The 19,294-nt window shown below is 43.1% G+C and overlaps 1 protein-coding gene across 1 annotated transcript in view; it reads left to right on the forward strand.

The window, feature by feature from the left end:
- Ypel (Yippee-like) overlaps positions 1-19,294 on the forward strand; it is a 134,158-nt gene that overhangs the window by 49,738 nt on the left and 65,126 nt on the right. The window lies entirely within an intron of this gene.

The following is a 19,294-nucleotide window of genomic DNA, read 5'->3' on the forward strand; positions in this document are numbered from 1 at the left end:
CGGCAGAACCTTTGTCTCGGACTGTTGTTGCTATCCGGCAGGGATTGCACTCTCGACCGAAGCTCGGTGCAGCGGCGTAGAAGACGAGCTTCCTGCGGCTGCGGCGGTGGTGGAGGTGGCTGGCGGCGGCGGTGGCAACGAGTTTTTCGCGGGTGAGTGACTCGTCGCGGCTCGGTCGTTCCCGTCGGGAGTCGGAGCCGGGGTCGCGGAGCCCGTCACTCGAGCGCATGTCCCGGGTTGATAACCTCCTCCCCCCGCCCGCCCCCGCCGCCCCCCACCCCCCACGGCCCCGACCTGACCGCCCGTTCCCGTTGCCCGTTCCCGTTTCCCGCTCCCCACACCACCCACACCCCCCTCCGGTCGCGAGGGAAAATCTCTCACCGCCAGATCGAAACGAGTCGCACTCATCGTCACCTGATTGCGATGATCGAATTCGAATCGCCATTCCCTGCGTCGCGTCGTTTCTGCCGTGCTAAGGAAGAACGTCGTATGAGCCTTCAAACGTTGCCGAGTTTCTACCGATAATAACCGAAATTACAGGGAAAATTGTGAATATTGTTTTCCAAAATTTTCAGACTTTTTTGTCCGTAATTTAATCCATAATATCTAGAAGTTTCAAGGGAAAGCATGTATTAATGTCGTCAAATATACATGTTTTATTGAGGGAAATTTGGCAACTCACGAATGGACTCATTGTCGCCTGACTGGAATGATCCATTCGCTGCGTCGCGTCGCTCTGCCGTCCTAAGGAAGAACGCCGTATGAGTCTTCGGACGTTGCCAGGTTTCCACCGATAAAAACCGAAATTATAGCGAAAATCGTGAATATTATTTTTCAAAATTTTCAGACATATTGTCCGTAATTTAATCTAGAATATCTGAAAATTTCAAGGAAAAACATGTAATTTTGTCTAATATACATGTTTTATCGAGGGAAATTTGGCAACTCCCGAATGTTCATACGGCGTTCTTCCTTAGCACGGCAGAGCTGCTCTTCGCGGTAGAACCGCGATTAAACGTTTGTGCTGAAAAGAATTATGTTGCACGCGAATTCAACGCGCATAGTTCCTTTCAGCGTAATCATCCGATTGAATGCGGCGGGAAAAATCAATCCCCAGGTCTCGCTCCGGAATTGATACGGGGTGCCTTGTTCTATTGTGAAACGTCTGATGAAGCTTATTCTAAAATCCTCTCTAAAAGGACATTGGCGCAGCTAGACAGCCGTCCATTTAATGCGTAACGCTCCGGACAGGGAGGAAGAGGCCCGGGCTGCGTTACGTAACGCCGTGCGGGTAGCGCGGATTTTTAGAAATTTTAAGATGAAACATCGGTGCAAGATGACAGAATTCGTCTCAAAACGCGAAGAGCCCATCAGAATGTTGCAATCGAACGTGCAATCAAGGAGGTACAAATCATGCAATGGCGTAGCAAGAAATTTTTTACGGGGGCGGGGCCAAACATTTCTCATGGGAAGAGGGACAGTGACGGTTTTTTGGGGAAATTTTTCCTTTACGGTGTAGGGTCCAGGCCGGACCTCTCCTCCCTGCTACGCCACTGATCTCTGAACGGGAGTGTATACTGCCATGCTAAGGAAGAATGCCGTAAGAACATTTGAGAGTTGCCAAATTTCTCTCGATGAAACGTGTATTTACAATCGCATTCATGCATATTTTTCCTTGACATTTTCAGATATTTTAGACCAAACTGCGTGCAAAGTTGCCTGAAAATTCCGGGGGAAAAATATTCACAATTTTCCTAATGAAGTAGGTTTTTATCGAAGGAAACTTGGCAACGTCTGAAGGCTCATACGGCGTTTTCCCTTAGCCCCGGCACTATAGTAGCAGTAATAGAAACATAAGAGAGAAAACGGCGTTAATAAGAGAAGCGAGATCCGATTAGCTTGCGCTTGCACACTGCACCGAGGTGCAACACCCGCTCGTCGGGAGGAATCGGGCCGGGAAGGGGAGGGCGGAAACGGGCAGAGCGCATCAGAGGATTCGCATAGCAACACGCTGCGGAAGCCGACAAATTCCTGAGAATCACGAAAAATGATGGTTTGTTGGGGGAATTATGCAGTCATAGCCTGGACCCCCGCCCCTTCCCGGCTACGCCATTGATCTCACGAATCGAACAGGGTGTCTAGCATCAGGATTTTCCCTATTTTCCTGATTCTTTCAGGATCACTGGAAAAAAAACACATTTGATCTAGAGTCCAGACTCTTGAAAACATTGAGAAGAAAAAATACTCTTGATTCAATCAGATTTTTGCTTAAATCAAAAGGAAATCCGCTCAAATTAAGAGGCATGGTTCTTGATTTAAGCAAAAATCCGATTGAATCAAGAGTATTTTTTCTTGTCGATGTTTTTAAGAGTCTGAACTCTAGATCCAATGTGTTCTCCTCCCCCCCCCCCCCCCCCCCCAGTGTACGCCATTGATCTCACGAATCGAACAGGGTGTCTAGCATCAGGATTTTCCCGATTTTATCAGGATTTGAAGAAAAATCGGTCGTAAAATCGGGAGTTGAGAAAAGTCGGCTGTCCGATCGGATTTTTTCATGCATTCGCATTCGTATATGCAGAAATTGTAATTTTTCTCCGCAAGAAATCAGGATTTGGAAAAATTATGAAATTACGGATTAGCAGTAAAAAATCAGAAAAAATCAGGATTTCGTCAGGAATTCCCAAAATGAAAAAAAAAACCTGGACACCCTGTCGAATGTTCGGATGAGGGATGAAAAGTTTGATTTGATACACCGAATGGTGAACCAAATAGATTTCACCTGTCGTAGTCAAATCGTTGTTCCCATTACGAAAGAACGTAACTGCAATCTCAATGTCGCCAAATTTCCCCTTGCAAATTGCTTATTTACCTGGGAAATGCTGGACATTTCTAACTTTATTCTGCTCGTATGCAAAAACAGTAAAATTTTCGACTAAAATTGCATGGATATATTCTGGTAGAAAATTGAATTGGTTGAGTCAATCTTGGAACTTTGGGATGGAGTTACGTTCCTTCGTCTAGGAAACGAAAATCTCGAATCCCGGTCACATTGCGATGTGACTAATCACACCCCGCAATCCAATGTAATCTACCAACTCTAGTTTGAATAGGTTCCGTTAAGTTGGATCAGATTAGATCGGAGTTTTCTCGTTGGTTTTCTAGATTTGACCAAAACTGTTCGATCAATAGCTCATTAGCTCATACTATCGAACTTTTTCAGGCACTAGCCAAAACGCACGCAGGTATGCATTATGCATAACAGGGGCACACTGGAAAAAAAAACACATTGGATCTAGAGTCCAGACTCTTGAAAACATTGACAAGAAAAAATACTCTTGATTCAATCAGATTTAAGCTTAAATCAAAAAGAAATCCTCTAAAACAAGAGGCTTGGTTCTTGATTTAAGCAAAAATCCGATCGAATCAAGAGTATTTTTTCTTGTCGATGTTTTTAAGAATCTGGACTCAAGATCCAATGTGTTTTTTTTCCAGTGCAATGGAAATTACGCCCTCAAATGACCTTCCTCCCCCTTTTTCAAAGCAACTTCTTTCGGGATCCAAGACGATGTTGTTGTCATGTTGAGCAATTCAAGAAAACGAGAACGCGGTGATGTGCGGTGGGGTATCGACTTCTGGGTGGTTGAACTACACCCTCGAGGGCCAACGCTCTGTTGCGAGAATTTCGATGAACATTGCGTAATTTCTCAACCCTCCGGGGTAGCTTTGAACTTTCCCTGCCCACTCCTCTGTCACGCTTGACATATTTCCCCCCGAATCAGCCTACCTCTATTTTTGCTAACATGTACTTAACGGAACCTCCATCTCCGTAGGAAGACCAATCGGCCCGCTCTCCGCTTCTTTGTATTTAAATTTTCAGGACCTAAGGGAGCTTTTTTCTCCGGTCATTCCGGGAACTTGTGGTCCTGACCTTTACACTACATTATGCAGTACGGAACCGCTTTTTCTGATTCAGTTCTTAAATGACGTATATACCATTAGTTTCCCTATGTAGATAGGTTTATTATGTTTGAACTAGAAGTAACAGTTGTTGAAACCTGAAATAAAGTTCACAAGAATTACATTTTTTGATAAGGAATCAATATTTCTTGCTCGTTTTAGAAACACGTTATGTTCTTCTAGTTTCCCTATGCAGATAAGACATTGTCCTTGGATTACGTAACGCTCCAAGAGGTGAGTGCCTGGGTCTTCATAATTTTCGAGTCCTAGCTTAAAAGAGGTAGGAGGATGTCAGTTGCCAAGCTCAGCGTTACGTAACAGTATTACCCTTAGTTTATTTTATTTTAATTTCATTTATGAATCTTAGTTTTGAATTTTTCTCTTGTATCCTCACAACATTTCTTTTTCACCGCTCTTTCTTTGAATACACCTAGCTCTCAAGTTATGCTTCAAATCTTCATTTTTCCAATCATATCAATTTATTTTATAAGCCATTCTAATTTATAGAGGCTATTAAAACGTTAACTTACAATCCACCTCTCGGCAATACAACTATTCGGTCATGTGAGAGTTCCTATTGCCTGGAATCAGGATTACAGGATAGTTAATAAAGCGTGAAAGTCACATCTTCGCGTCCTTACGTGCTCCAACCTCTAAGCACGCGTGACATTTACGGTGATACCACTATTCGACCATGAAGGAGCCGGTGTTGCCTACACTAACAGTTGAAGGCGAACTGACATGGGATTGAAGTCGCATCTTCCCGTCCGGGAAACAGCTATTTTTTGTGTGTATTTCTCGTAAGCGTGCCATTTCACGATGATACCACTATTCGACCACGAATGAGCCGGTGCTGCCTACACGAACAGTTGAAGGCGAACTGACATGGGATTGAAGTCGCATCTTCCCGTCCGGGAAACAGCTATTTTTTGTGTGTATTCCTCGTAAGCGTGCCATTTCACGATGATACCACTATTCGAGCACGGGAGAGCCATAGTTGCCTATACCAAACATTGTAGACGAACTGTCATTGCGCCAGAGTTATCTCTCCACGTTCAGTAAAATAATATTTTGTGTGTGTTTCGAATGAACTGACATTCTCGGTGATACCACCATTTTTCCAAGTGAAACCTGTTACAGCTTCAACTATACCATAACTTCACATCATTTTAATCTCGGTTTCAGTGGTGCTTTTGTGTCTGAAAAATCGGGTTGCTTTTATTATCAGCACAAAAATTCTTCACGACTTTCACGGCTAACGCCTTGAATTGATCCCTTTTTCATTGACTTTGGACCACACGTGGCTCTCAAACGAGCCTCTCGAAGCAGTTTTGCACTAGAGGGGGCACGCTGATCCGATGAAAGCATCTCTCATATCACTTTCCTTTGCGCCTCGTTGAGGACAATGAGATTAGCTCGCGTGATGCAGAGGAAGAATGTAAGTCGCGCCCGACAGCTATGGCTTTCCCTTATTGTTTTCTGATACAATCCGGAAGCAAGGTTATAATCAGGATAATATTAGGATCTCATATTTGATAATAGTCCGTATTTGGAGCTTTCGTATTCGAAGCTACCGTTAAGCTTCATAATGGACCACCAGTTGGGTAAGAATTGAATGAAGCCTGGCAAGATGTGTTTCCCAGGGGTGCAGAATCTTCCAAGCTTCCACTATTTCACGCGCCCGCCAGCCGGGTCTCCACATTTTTCTCATCAGTTTTCCACGAAATTTCCCACCAATCTACGAAAATATGACGTTTTTCCTCTGTTTTCCTTTGATTTTGGCCCCCAATAAAGTTCCCTCTTCCACATTTTCACGCGCCCGGGCCGGCGCACAGTGGTTCCAGTCTATAGGAGAGGTCGGACATAAATTTGGAAAGTGCAGTCTTTGAAATAATTGAGTTATTAATGAGTTCAAGTTAGATTAGTCTTAATGTATATTCTGTGAAAAATTCGCTCCCACCTAACAGTTTTTAAGCATCAAAAATCCACTTTGAACTTTCTTTCGGCCGTAAGGATCCATGTAATCGCGATACTTCAAACACGTATTTCTCGAATTAGCAAAAACTGCACTTTTGCGCCTCGTCCTCTAAGCCCCTCTATTCTCCCTCTCTCATCCGATGAAAATGGGATAAAAAACATTTTGACGGTTTCTGATGTGTCCATCGTCTTTTTCGTGAAATTTTTAAGAGTTAGCATGTGTCGTGGTGCTTGATCTCTTACCTTGTCTAGTAGTCCACTTGGCTAATTGTAAGTTTGCAGTCGCTAAATAGTAGTTTTGACCTTAACCGTTACGTATTGCACCGCCAGCTTTTATTGCGCCGAGGATCGACATTATCAACGTCGGCGGCCAGGGCTGATAAAGTCACCATCCAACTTTCCGCGGCTAGTGCCAATTCTCTGCGGCTTATGTCACACCGCACCGTGGGTTGACATTATCCAGAAGGCCTTGATAACGTCGTCTTTCATTCTCAAAATTACGCTCGATATCTGCGTTTTATGGTCTCGTTGAGAATTTTATCTGCATTTGGTAACTCTTGATTGCAGCGAAAGTATGTTTTAAACCGTAAATTGTTTCCCAACTAACTTACCCTCTCTAATTTTCGAACCTTGGGAGGGAGGAAGTGTAACTAGACCAAGGTTCAACGATTCAACGTTGAACTGTGAGCAGTCAGACCTGCATGTGAGGGGTTTCCGGCTCGGACTTGTTTATATTTCACGCTGGCATCACGTACCTTTCCCAAACTAAAAAAAAAACTGAGGATGGTAATGAATGATCGCAGTTATTACTCGTGCATTCTCCTTGATAGAGATCCGTCATGCTCGCAATCAGACAAAAAAATGTTTCTTTAACCTGTAAGGATCAATCCTATCAAGGAACCTATCAAGGATAAATCCTTTGGACATCGTGTTCAAATGAACATATCTCTGTGTTCAAGCTTTATTGAAGTGTGCGATCTATTCGGACTTTCCTTTATCCAACCTGCGGCCCGATCATTGAATCTACGTCAATACGAAAAAACAAGACAAAGCCGTAGAGCAGAGCTTATAGCCATATGCAATTTATCGCATTTCGATGTCTTTGGCCTTTTCTGCACGGGGCGTTCCGTGGCATTTGTCCGGGGGAAAATCTCCCTTGCAAAATTGGGAAAAATATTGAGTCAGTCGATACTGATCACATTACCAAGTAGAGTCCTCGAAGAGTTTTAAGAGCAACTCAGAGAGAAGAAGAATCAATTTTATTCTTCTTTAAACAGGGGAAATGCCGAGGAGTTTTATTCCTGCGCAGTGTTCCCCCTAAAATTTTAGGAGCCACCTTGGCCGAATAGCCCAATTTTTAGGAGTCATCTACTATTTTTTAGGAGCCAAATTAAATTTTTGTATACGGGCCATGGCAAATGAAAAGCTCTCGGGCTGCGCTGCGAATGGTGCGCATTGAGCGCGCTTCATCGCTACCGCTGCTTCCGGATTGCGAGTTCAATCTGTCAAATTTTCTAGACACCACGATGGCCCAGCCCCCCCCGCCCCCAATTTTTAGGCGCATTTGGCGCATGGCGTCCGGGGAAAGGCAGAACACCGTCCCTGCGATTCGAATATGGGACCAGTCCCACAAGACGTCCCGTGGAGGCAAGGCGTTATCGTTCCGGTTTAATAATCCGAGGTCCGGCTTATCAAGGAGCTTTCTTCCCTTAAAATCCTGGCCGGTGCTGGAGGTCCTTGGTCCGGCGTCGACCTCGGCTCAGCCCGGTGGTGCAACGGCTTGGCGCGGTGAATCGGTGATACGAAACGCCGAGCCGTTGGGATCTTGGATCTTGAATCTTGACAAAGCGTGTCAAGTTCAGTGACTTGGCGCCGCGCGCTCGCACCTCTCCTCTCCGAGACGACCGCGCCGCGCCGTATAGACTCCCATGCATGACCTTACTTATCACCGACCGTTGTCGACGCTCTGATTCCGATTCAACTCGCTCTCGACTCCTCGTTCTGCCCGCAGCCACAGCCTCATCCTCCCGTCCCAGGGTAAAACGCCGTATCAACTTTCGGAGGATGCCGAATTTTCCCTGATATATTACCAATTTCCCTGAAAACTCGTGCATTTTTCCCCTTGAATTTTTTTCAGGAAATTTTAATCGCAATTCAACCTACAGGGTTCTAGCATCAAGATTTTCCCGATTTTCCCGATTCTATCAGGATTTAATCCCGATTTCATCAGGATTTGAGGGAAAATCGGTCGTAAAAGCAGGATTTGAGAAAATTCGGCCGCCTGCTTATTTTCCGTCATTTTTCGCCGCAAAAATCAGGATTTGGAAAAATTATGAAATCAGTATTTAGTAGTCAAAAATCAGGATTGCCCAAGATTTCCCGTTTTCCCGATTCTATCAGGATTTGAGGTCAATCAGGAGTTAATCCCGATTTCATCAGGATTTGAGGTAAAATCGGTAGTAAAATCAGGATCCGAGAAAAGTCGGCCGTCCGCTTATTTTCCGTTAATTTTTCTCCGCAAAAAATCAGGATTTGGAAAAATTATGAAATCAGGATTTCGCAGTCAAAAATCAGGATTGCGTCAGGATTTCCCAAAATGAAAAAAAAACCAGACACCCTGACCTAGTGCTTCTGAAAATTTGATGGAAACGCATCGGCGATTTTGCTCAGAATTCAGAATTTCTTCAGGGAAAATTTGGCAACATTCGAAGGCTCATACGGCGTTTTTCCTGAGGACGGTAGGATCGGTCTCACAATCAGCCGGAGCTTCGAGTTGAACATCCTCGCTCGTTTTTTGTGTCTTTTGTCGGAGCAACGCGGCGCATCCTGGCGCGGCTGTCATCAACCTCCCCAAGGTTGCACTTAACAAAACCTGAATTTAGGTCATAAACGGAACTGAAATAATCACACGCACGTCTCGTCACGCCTGCACACAGAATGGAAGCAACATCGTATGCATCGAGCTCAGCAAGAAGGAATCAAGTTTGTTTGGCAAAGAAGGGGTGTGCCCTTTGCTCATGCTCGTTAGTTGCTTTGAAGATCTTAATAAGCATCCCTGTGTCAGTGGCGATTTCGCAAGTCGACAGCACTGCTTCTCCTCCATTTAAATCCATTAAAAATATCGATTTTAGGTGAGAAAAACTGCCTCACCACAAATCGATGGTTTTACATGTATTTAAATGGAGGAAAAACACCGTTGCTAACTCTCAAAAGTCGCCTCTGCTTTGTGTCCTGTGAAGTTGGCTCTTTTCTCGTAATTGATTTCACCAATAGTGAATTTAAGAAGGAGTCAACTGTGCACCTCAGTTGCAAAGTTCAGTTACGTGAACCAAAAAGCTCGGTTACATTAAGCCCAAATTACGGTGTCATGACAAAGGGATGTAAGGCTACATGAACCGAGAAGTACGTTTACACAAACAGAATAGCATAGCCAATTTGAAACACCGCACCACTATTCGTATAGTTCAGATAATCTGAAGTTAGGTATCCCGTACCAATAATGCGTTAAGAATAGCGAAATGAGGGGGCCTTTCGTGATGACTATATGCAAAACACTTTTCAACGATTTTTCACAGATAGAACCCAGCATTTCTGATCTGCTGAAAAACTAGTCATTACCATGACATAATTTTCAGTCGGAAGCCGGTTCTGTTCGGTGCTGCTAAGCGGTCAACTTTTAGGCGTGGGTGGATGACTTCTCAAGTGCGAACAAATGCTAATTAAACCGATCCATCCGATTTTATTTTGTCGGGGTGTTTGTCGCCTTGTCCGTGCAGAGCCTACCGAGGTATGTGGAGTGTTCAGAATATGTAGGCTTACGAAATCTGAGTATGGTCTTGACTACGAGTGTGAGCCCATGTTAGGACATAGAGCAACTTACATCAGTGACAATTTGGATCCAACAGGAGGCCAATTTGACTGATTTGTCTCGCCTATAATCGGTTCAGACTGCGACGTGGCTTGTGGTTTCCATTTCAATCGTTCCACATAGTGACATATTGCATTGCCTGTGAGAAAAATTTTGAGGACAAGATTAGTTGACCCCTTGAATATCAAGAAGTAAAAATTCATGCAGGTCTTGTTTAAAAATTCGATAAAACAATGTTTTCTCCTAATTTATTGACTAGCTTCTTGTTATTTTAATCAATTTAAGTTTTGGCGCGGAATTACTCTAACCGTGTAACACACAACAAAAGCCACACAACATTAGGACGAAAATTGTTTCCTTCCGCGAATAACAGACTCGTTATTAAGTAATGAAACATATATGATCGTGAAAATTGTGTGGAAAATAGAATTATTTTTAAGTTTTTGATGTTATTTCAATAAATATTTGCACCTGGCTATTTACAAACAGGCAATAACGTTACGTGATCGCAAATATGCCTAACATGGCGGCAGATATAACGTGATTGCAAATAACGTGGCTGTAGTATCGTGGTTAACGTGATAACGATTTCTTCTGCCTGGCGAAGTTATATAAGGAAATACTTATGAGCAGTATTTGGTTCTTGACTCTCTCTGCATGATTTCAAATTATCCCATAAAATGTATTCCCAGAAAAATTCAAGTTTGACTTTTCTCAAAGAAGTGAATCGAGGAAAGCAATTTCGAAACACCTTGCTCGAGACACATAATCATGATCTTTGGCATGCTGTATCGAAGCGTGGTTTATTCATTGGAAATCCATCCAAAACGAGCCGTGTAACATCCGTCAGCCACGAAACCATGGAAGCCGCGGTGAAGTCTTTCACGTGCCAACATCACTACATTTTAACGTTGAGTTGTTTATCTATCTACGTTTTCATTCATTGAATGTGGGAAAATTCACCTCGTGAAATCATGAGTAAACCTACGCCTGCTAGTTTTCCTTGAGAGCGTAGGTGTGGTAATCACGCTTGCTTTGATGGAAGAATCAGACGCATTTAACATCTTTCGCTCTTGGCGTGTACCATAGCTCTTCTTGCGGAAACTAACACCATTAACGGTGTCCTTTTTGAACCTCTTAACGTATTTCCGTACACAGAGAAAAAACCTTTAGCCGGAGAGATTGAACATCAGAGTTTTTCATTTCAGGTAACTGAATTTTTCAGTTATAGGAACCGAATTCCGGTTAGCTAAACCGAAGTTCCGTTTCTGTGACTGGAAACTTCGGTTAATTGAATCTAAAACTTTGGAGTACCATTCGAACCGAAATTTTTTTTCCTTGTATAGACGCTATTAGTGATGACGTCACCGTAGAGATTCTCCCTTTATCAAATGGGCCTGTCGCATGCAAGAGATACAGCCGTGCGAATAGACTTTTAGAGGTTAAATGACACGAAAATTACGATGGTCACATTAAAAAAGTCTGAAATACACTCCTTACTGCGCAATTTGTGTTGTTAGGAACGCGTTTTTTCAAATTTCCCGCGTCTGGGGGCAGTTTTCTAACGGAAACAATTAACGGCAACTCGCGGCTATTTCCGGTCAACTAAAACTGACAACATAACCTAAAAATCGGAGCTCGTGACATCGTGAAATGAAATGTAGAAGGATTGCGTTGGATATTTAAAAGTTGATCGATTTGGTTACCGCATAAAGCGTATATGGACCACTGTAGGAGATCACGTTGGGTTTGTAAACAAACTGAAGGAAAAAATAACAACAACAACAACGACTCGGCATCTTCCGGAAATCACCGAGCCCGCCGTTTGCTCGTTTCCGGTGATTAGAAAACTGCCCCCAGACGCGGGAAATTTGAAAAAGCGCGTTCCTAACAACGCAAATTGCGCAGTAAGGAGTGTATTTCAGACTTTTTTAATGTGACCATCGTAATTTTCGTGTCATTTAACCTCTAAAAAGTCTATTCGCGCGGCTGTATCTCTTGCATGCAACAGGCCCATTGGATCCAAACAGTAACAATGACGTAACCTGTTTCAATGTTATCAACGAGAAAAAATCGATATTTATGACTTTTCTGTGGCGTGGCAATTATAGGGTCTGTAGAAGGTTTGGCTTGTCCTCGACAAGCATATTGTCCTTGGAGGGATTGAACTTACTTATTCAGCAGCTCTCAAAAGATTTCGAAAATTGGAAGTAGCGTATGAATATTTTTCGTGTTCATCAATTCAAACGCACCACCTGCCAAAAAACCAAATGCTACTTGGATCAAATCGCACGTTAAACCGGTTCAGCGGGCTATATGACCGAGTAATAACCTTTGTGTGCCAATTTTTGATCGAGCCGTTTCGTGATGAATTTATTACCGTCGAGTACAAAACCCAAAAGAACGCACCTGTGCTTGCTTTTAAAAACCTGCCGCACCTTGGTCATCGGTGAAATTTGTATTTGCGGGCAAGTATTTCATTGATGGTTTTTTCCTTGAGCGGAAGGCATCATCGCCCAAATCGATGGTCTCTTTATTGGAAAAATCATACATTTCAATTTCTAGCTTGTGAGTTTAGTCAAATTTTTAGATTCCCGGTGCGTTAATTCATGAAATGTAGACCCAAAAATTTAGTAACGGCGCTTGAAATTTCGTATGGTGGGGGAGGGGGTCAGGATCTCCTCCAAGATGAAAGCGTATCATTCGTTTTCGTTTTTCGTTATCAAGCGTTTCGTTTCGTTTCGTTTTACCAATTTTAAAAGGTACAAACTTATCGTTTAGCAGAGTTGAGTTCTATGGGCACCTCCTCTACTTTACGCTCTTTTCAACTTGTCAAAAGCGATTCAGCAGTAAAAAAATATCCCATTTCAAAACACACTAGCAAACTTTTTTGCTTTTTCATCAAGTCATAGTTTGTACGATCGAATTGAAGTAAAAGTGTTCCGTAAAACTGCAATGAAAATACTCATGAGAACACTCACGTGCGATTTCAATTATAGGGAATTTTCGATGTGTTCATCGCGTTCCACGATAATGTTGACCAGGAAATACCTGTATTGCTCAAAAACTGACTCAACTTTGTGTAACAACTGATGTTCAGTTTTTTTTCATCTCGTCTCGTGGTCTATTCATCAGTGGGCCTTTGCCCGAATCAGTGTACCAAAGTCGTAAAAATTTATAGTTTTTAATAAAATAGAACGGATATAGCCATGGATAGCTGCGGGACTACGAGACTCGTCGAACTTTTAGCAGCATAGAGCATGGTTAGCCACGTGCTCGATAGTCCGCGGGTAGCCCACGGGGGCCAATGCTTTCGGTCAGAGACATGGCCAAGTCGTTGATCTTCCTCATTGTCATTGTTCGCCCGAAATTTCTGCGTGGGCGCACTCAGCCTCACGTTTCTCACCTGCACACGTGGAGTCGTGGGTCTCGACTCGGGCCTAGCAATCAGGCCGAGTCACCGAGGTGTATGGCATAAGTGTGAAGGGGAGTTACCAGCGCGGGAAAAATCAAGGCCAGCCTAGATCTCTGTCCTGTCAAGAATCGAGGGCCTCAAGGGTAAACGTAGATCGCAGATTTTCGGAAAATAGAACGCAGAGATATTTAACAGTGCTGACGTGCTAAGGAAAAACACCTTATGAGCCTTTAGGCGTTGCCAAATCTCCTTTGATAAATCTCAAATCCTCGGGAATAAGTGTAAACCCATGTCCTCTAATTTTTTGAAGAATTGTGTCCGTGATTTGACCTGAAGTCTCTGAAAATTTCAAGGAAAAGTATGCATGACTGTCTTCAGAAATTAATATTTTCTGAGAGGCAATTTGGCAACATTCGAATGCTCATACGGCGTTTTGCCTCAGCGCGGCAGAGTGGGTGGTGTGGGAGTCGGGAACCACCTTCAAAGATGCCAAACGGTACCATCGGTGGACTCAGTGACAGCGCCCCAGGCGTTTGTTGGTATCGACGTTCTTGACCATAAGTTTACCACGTCAGAGCCTCTTCTAGTATCGAAATTATTATATTTCATGAGAAAATTGCGTAACATGGAAAACTGGCTATTTTGAATTACCTTGGACCAAAATCAGGAAGTGATAAAACCTTGCACATGATATATTACCTTCATCAAATGAATGATTATAATAAGTAGAATATGATTCTTAGAAGCTTTTCCGGCCTCTTCATTTTTTGATCAATTTTTAAAATAGAATTTATAGAATAGAATATTTTAGAAATAGAATATTTTAGAGTAGAATATTTTTTTCGATAGAATTTTCAGAATTGTCTCCGTGGGTAGGCACCATCCCCCCCTCTTTGAGATTTGTTTCCCCATTTTCAAATCCCAGAGATATTCCCTAATCAAGAGGTAATTATGTCTTCATTGTCTTACCAAACCACCTCGCAGTTTGATTCTCTTTTTTTTCACCTACCTTCACGAACTGGAAACGTGTGTCGGATGGGTAAAATAAATGAAGTTAGAGTTTCAGTGCTCCAGCCATTTCCCTGTTGATGTGCCCTGATGCCTGCTGGCAAGTAGTCTGCCTTGCTAAGGAAAAACGCCGTACGAACATCGGAGAGTTGCTAAATTTCCTTCGATAGAATGGTTATTTTTGAGGGAAGCCATGAATATTTTTCCGTGAAATTTTCAGGACTTTTAGGTGAAATCACGAACAAAATTATCTGAAAAATTGGAGGAAATTTTCTCGCAAATTTTTCCAAAAATTCCTGGTTTACGAAGCGAAATTGGGCAACGCTTGAAGGCTCATGCGGCGTTTTTCCTTAGCACGGCAGTCGTAATGATTTTTGTCTTACATCTTGCTTTTCCATTTTCGCTGCGTCATGCTGAGCGGGCTTAGTCGTGGCTGTATTTACAGAGCTATTGATGGTTGGGCAGTTTAGCCCTGTCCAAGGCCGTAAACCTCTTGAGACTGTAATTATTACTAGCGGCGTGTATCACGTGCGAGCATTTTAGTTGCCACATGCAACAAAGAAACTAATAGGTCCATTCATTGTGCGGGATGCACTTGCATTAACTTCAGAGCAATGCTTTTTACAATGCACCCAATCCAGAAATAATGACCGTTCATTTGAATTGTCTTATCTAGATTTGACGCAGATAAAGTAGAAACAATGAATTTGCTCGGAAAAAAACCTGAAAAGCTTTAGAACTGTCAGGCACATACCGCCCAAAAGACCGAGCAGCCTGTGCCAGGAATAGAGTCTACACTGGGGAAAAAAAAAATACATTGGACCTAGAGTCCAGACTCTTGACAACATTGATAAGAAAAAGGACTCAAGATTCAATCAGATTTAAGCTTAAATCAGAAGGAAATCCGCTCAAATTAAGAGGCTTGGTTCTTGATCTAAGCTTAAATCTGATTGAATCAAGAGTATTTTTTCTTGTCGATGTTTTTAAGAGTCTGGACTCTACATCCAATGTGGTTTTTTTCCAGTGTGTTACTGATTTGCTCTTTGAATCGGTCAGTTGCAAAAGGGCTCAAGCGCCAGTTTAAGAATACGAAAAAAATAGTAGAAACTGGATGAACCAACCCGTTTTAAATTGCAGATTAATTAATAATGCGATTAATTAATTCATTGCTTTAATATTTTAGAGCTCTAAGATTTATAAGGGGTCAATAAAACAGTTGTTACCGACTTTCTCGAATTCTCCTTTGGCGCTTAAGGACTTTAGTAACTGACCAATTAATTTGTCCTCGATGACGAAGTTTAATTTCTCTGATTAGAAAAAATACTTAATGTGAGAAACAAAATGTATTTCACGGAAGAAATAGCTCCTGAGGTACTTTAAATGCATTTTTACTTAACTAAAAAGAAAAAATTGAGCCGAAAGATTTATCTTTGAGAAGAAGAAAAAGAGATATTAATAATTTCAAGTAAAACTAGTCTCAGTGCATATTCTGTGAAAAATTCGCTCCCCAATTCCAGTTTTTAAGCATCCAAAAGTAGGTTTGAACTTCCTTTTCGCCATAAGGATTTATGTAATTTCGAAACTACAAACACGTATTTCTCGAAATAGCAAAAACTGCTCATCTGCGCCTCGTTCTCCAAGCCCCTCAAATGTAAATAATGTTCGTGTGTCGCCTCGTCAAAGGGCAGTTTTTCGAGCATTAGCTGGAAATCTGTCCTCACCCCGCGTAACATTACTAACTCGAACCATTCTGGGAAGAATATCAGGTTATTGTACTTCACTGATAAAAATGCTCCTCCAAAAGGTCAACGTATCGTAATCTTACACCGCCCGCTCGGCTCGGCGCTCGGCCACGGAAAACCATTAACAAAATGATGGAACGAAAATGAGCGGCGGGCGCCGCGCCGCACAGTGGGTCGAGTCAATTAGAGAGTTCAGACATTAATATTTTCTACTAAAACTGCAAATTTTGATGTTTATTTTGTCAAATTTGAAATCTCAAGGGGTATAGAGTGTCCACAAGTCCGGAATTTTCGGAAAGTCCGGAAATAGTACCGATTTTCTGAAGGCGGTCCGGAAGTACTGAAAAAGTGCGGAAATGTCGTTAGGACGTCCGGTTACGGAATTATTTTCATTTTTGTCGCTATTTGAGCGGGAAATTCAAATTTTTGAAATGTTGCGAATTTTGTCAGTTGAAGGTGCTGAAAAAGTACTGAATTTTTCTGTTGATGAGGTACTAAACTTCTAGGGAATGTGCTGAAAAAGTACTGTAATAGCACTGATTTTTGTCCAGCCTGTTTTAGTAGACACACTGGGGTACTTACAGCAGAAAATTTCACGAGGAAACGAACAGAATCACTTCCAGAGCCTCAAAGTTTTGTATAAACGGAGTTTAAAAGCGATTAAAGTTTCTAAATTTTGTCCGACCTCTCTTATTGACTCAATCCACCGTGCGCCGCGAGCAGTGGGCTCGAAAAACTTATCTCCTCCGAAAAAAAGGCCAATGTTACGGGTCATTATCGTTGTGTTATCTTGTTCCGTTCTTCGTCGTCGTCAGACTTACCGCCGTCTTCCGTGGGCGCTTACTTGAGATTCACTTTCTTCCCTGCGGAGACATTTTTCCGTCGTCGCGATTCCTCGAGAGTCGCCGAAGTTGTCTTCGCCATAAGTTTTATGACCTTGACCAGCCGCTCTGTCTGAGTTCCCTTTTTCGGAACTGATCGGTTTTTCCACTGCTCCCCCGCTGTCGTTTTCCAGTGGTGTTGCGTGCTTTGCGATATATCGATCGATCTGCCGTTTAAACCTATGGATTAGGATCGATTGACAGGGTGTTCGCAACGAACACATTGATAATCGATTCTTTACCATAGCTTCAAATGGAGAAGTGTCGATAATCGATTAGCAACTTCGCTCATCAGGCCATCAACCAGCGAACCAGTGCAACGCCGGGTCTTAATCTGCAGTCTGCACTCGATATGGGGCCGTCTGTAATTCCGCAGGCACTTGCAACGGAGGGAGTCTTGAAGTGCCTGACCAACGAAGAGAGAGAGAGAGAGAGAGGGGGGGGGGGCAGACTCAACAACTTGGCTGATGAAAAACTGAAAATCCTCTGTAGTCTGAACAATGGACAAATGAAAAAACTGCGGCAAAAAGACACTGGAAAATTAAATTTTATCGCTGGTTTTCGTATGATTTTTTTCATCAAAAATTTTGAGCTGGTGCTGGGGTGCCAAAACTGCCCGGCCTCCAGATCCGGAAATCGTGGTTAACGTGACGCAATTTCCGGAAATGCTGTAATTTTCGTCATTTTTGCTCATATTTACAAAAAAAGTATGAAAATAATTTATTTTCGCCCTCAATAAAATGCGGCATTTTTCCGTGAGGTGTATTGAAAAATTTGAAAAAGTGGGGTCAGCACAAATTTTGTTGCTCAGTTGTACAGTTTCCTATAAAATTGAACATTTTTCCGTGAGGCAAATTTGAAGTGAGATCATAAGGCAAAATAGCCAAAAAAGTGGACCACAGTCCTAAATTCTGCCAAAAAAATTGAACATGTTTCCCCCAGGGAAATCAGGAATCAGATTGGCCAGATCGAGAGATGGTTGGATCTGAAGAAGTAGGACCCTCCATTACCCTGTTGGGGAGGAGGGGGGGGTGAAGCTGAGGGGTCCTGCTCGTGAGGTGAAGTAGGGATACAAGGTAACGGTTTTTTGGCTGTACGGTATATTTTGTAGCCAACTGAAACTCGATTATGTTGATGCAAGCTGATGCGGGCAAATTGCGTCGAAGTTTCCTTTCCACAAATTTGTTTCAACTCGGGAGAGTGTAGTTACGCATCGGCGACCCGTCGTCAGGACAATACACCATCGCTCTCATTAAATTTCGCTCGTCGGCGCCGCGAAGCCGTTGAACTCCGATGGGAAAGTCGGCAAGTTTTCCCTGTCCCCGCGCGTCAAATCAATAAATCTATTTTCGAGCGCCATTCGTATTCATGAAAAAGCTCCCGAAATACACCGACTCCTCTAATTTTACGTTTTCTTCCCGTTCGGGCGTCCCATCCCGCGCGAGGGAGGGTGCAAGTCGACGTCGACGTCGCAACAACAACGCAGCGACTGCGACGCGGGGCCCTGTGCAACGGCCCCTGTTTTGTCCCCTGTCGCGACGCCATCAAGCGTTTAAACCCCCCAACCCTCCCCCTCCCCCCGGCCACCGCCGCTCGGGAAAATCAGGTCAGGCGATGATTGATATTATTTTCCCGGTCGTCGTCCGCGCTGCCGTCGTGCTAAGGAAGAACGCCGTATGAACATTCGAGAGTTGCCACATTTCCTCCGATAAAATATTTATTTTTGAAGAAAATTATGATTATCTTTCCTTGAAATTTTCAGACGTTTTAGATTAAATTACGAACAAAATTATCTGAGAAATTGGTAGACAATCATTCAAAAATTTCCCTGTAAATTAGTGATTTGCCAGGGGAAATTTGGCAACGCCTGAAGGCTCATACGGCGTTTTTCCTTAGCGCGGGTGCGGGTATCCCTGTCGTTTCCGCGGGATGATCCCTTTTTCGTTTCGCGGCGGAAACACGGCCACCGTGCTAGGCCCGGAAGTTTAACCTGTGGCTGTTCGTTGACCTCGTGTGTGCCGGAGATAATTTTTTTTCGCGCGGTCATTACAGGTCGGGCCCGCGGTTCGAACCCTGGCAAGGGGTGCGGGCCGGTGTCGGAGTGTCTCCGTTGACATCCGTTCCCGGGAGTGAAAGGAAAGCAATTATCCTTGTCCGCAAGCTTTACGGTTAGGGTGACTGTGCCAAACTTCCATCTCTCGGATCATCTCTGGTGTGTCTACTTTCGTTCTTCTTATGATTGACAATCGGTTTTTGAGATTTGAACACCGCATTTAACTTTTTAGCCAAAAGAAAAAAAAATAGAAAAAAAATGAAAAAAAAAAAGAATGTTAGAATACAGAGTTCCTCTTCCAAGCTTCCAAATTTTCACGCGCCCGTCCGCCTGTTTTCCAATTTTTTTTTCATCTAATTTCCACATGATTTTCCACCAATGGAAAATTGGACT

This window comes from Bemisia tabaci, chromosome 5 (genome assembly GCF_918797505.1).
Source record: "Bemisia tabaci chromosome 5, PGI_BMITA_v3".
Classification (NCBI taxonomy): Eukaryota; Metazoa; Arthropoda; class Insecta; order Hemiptera; family Aleyrodidae; genus Bemisia; species Bemisia tabaci.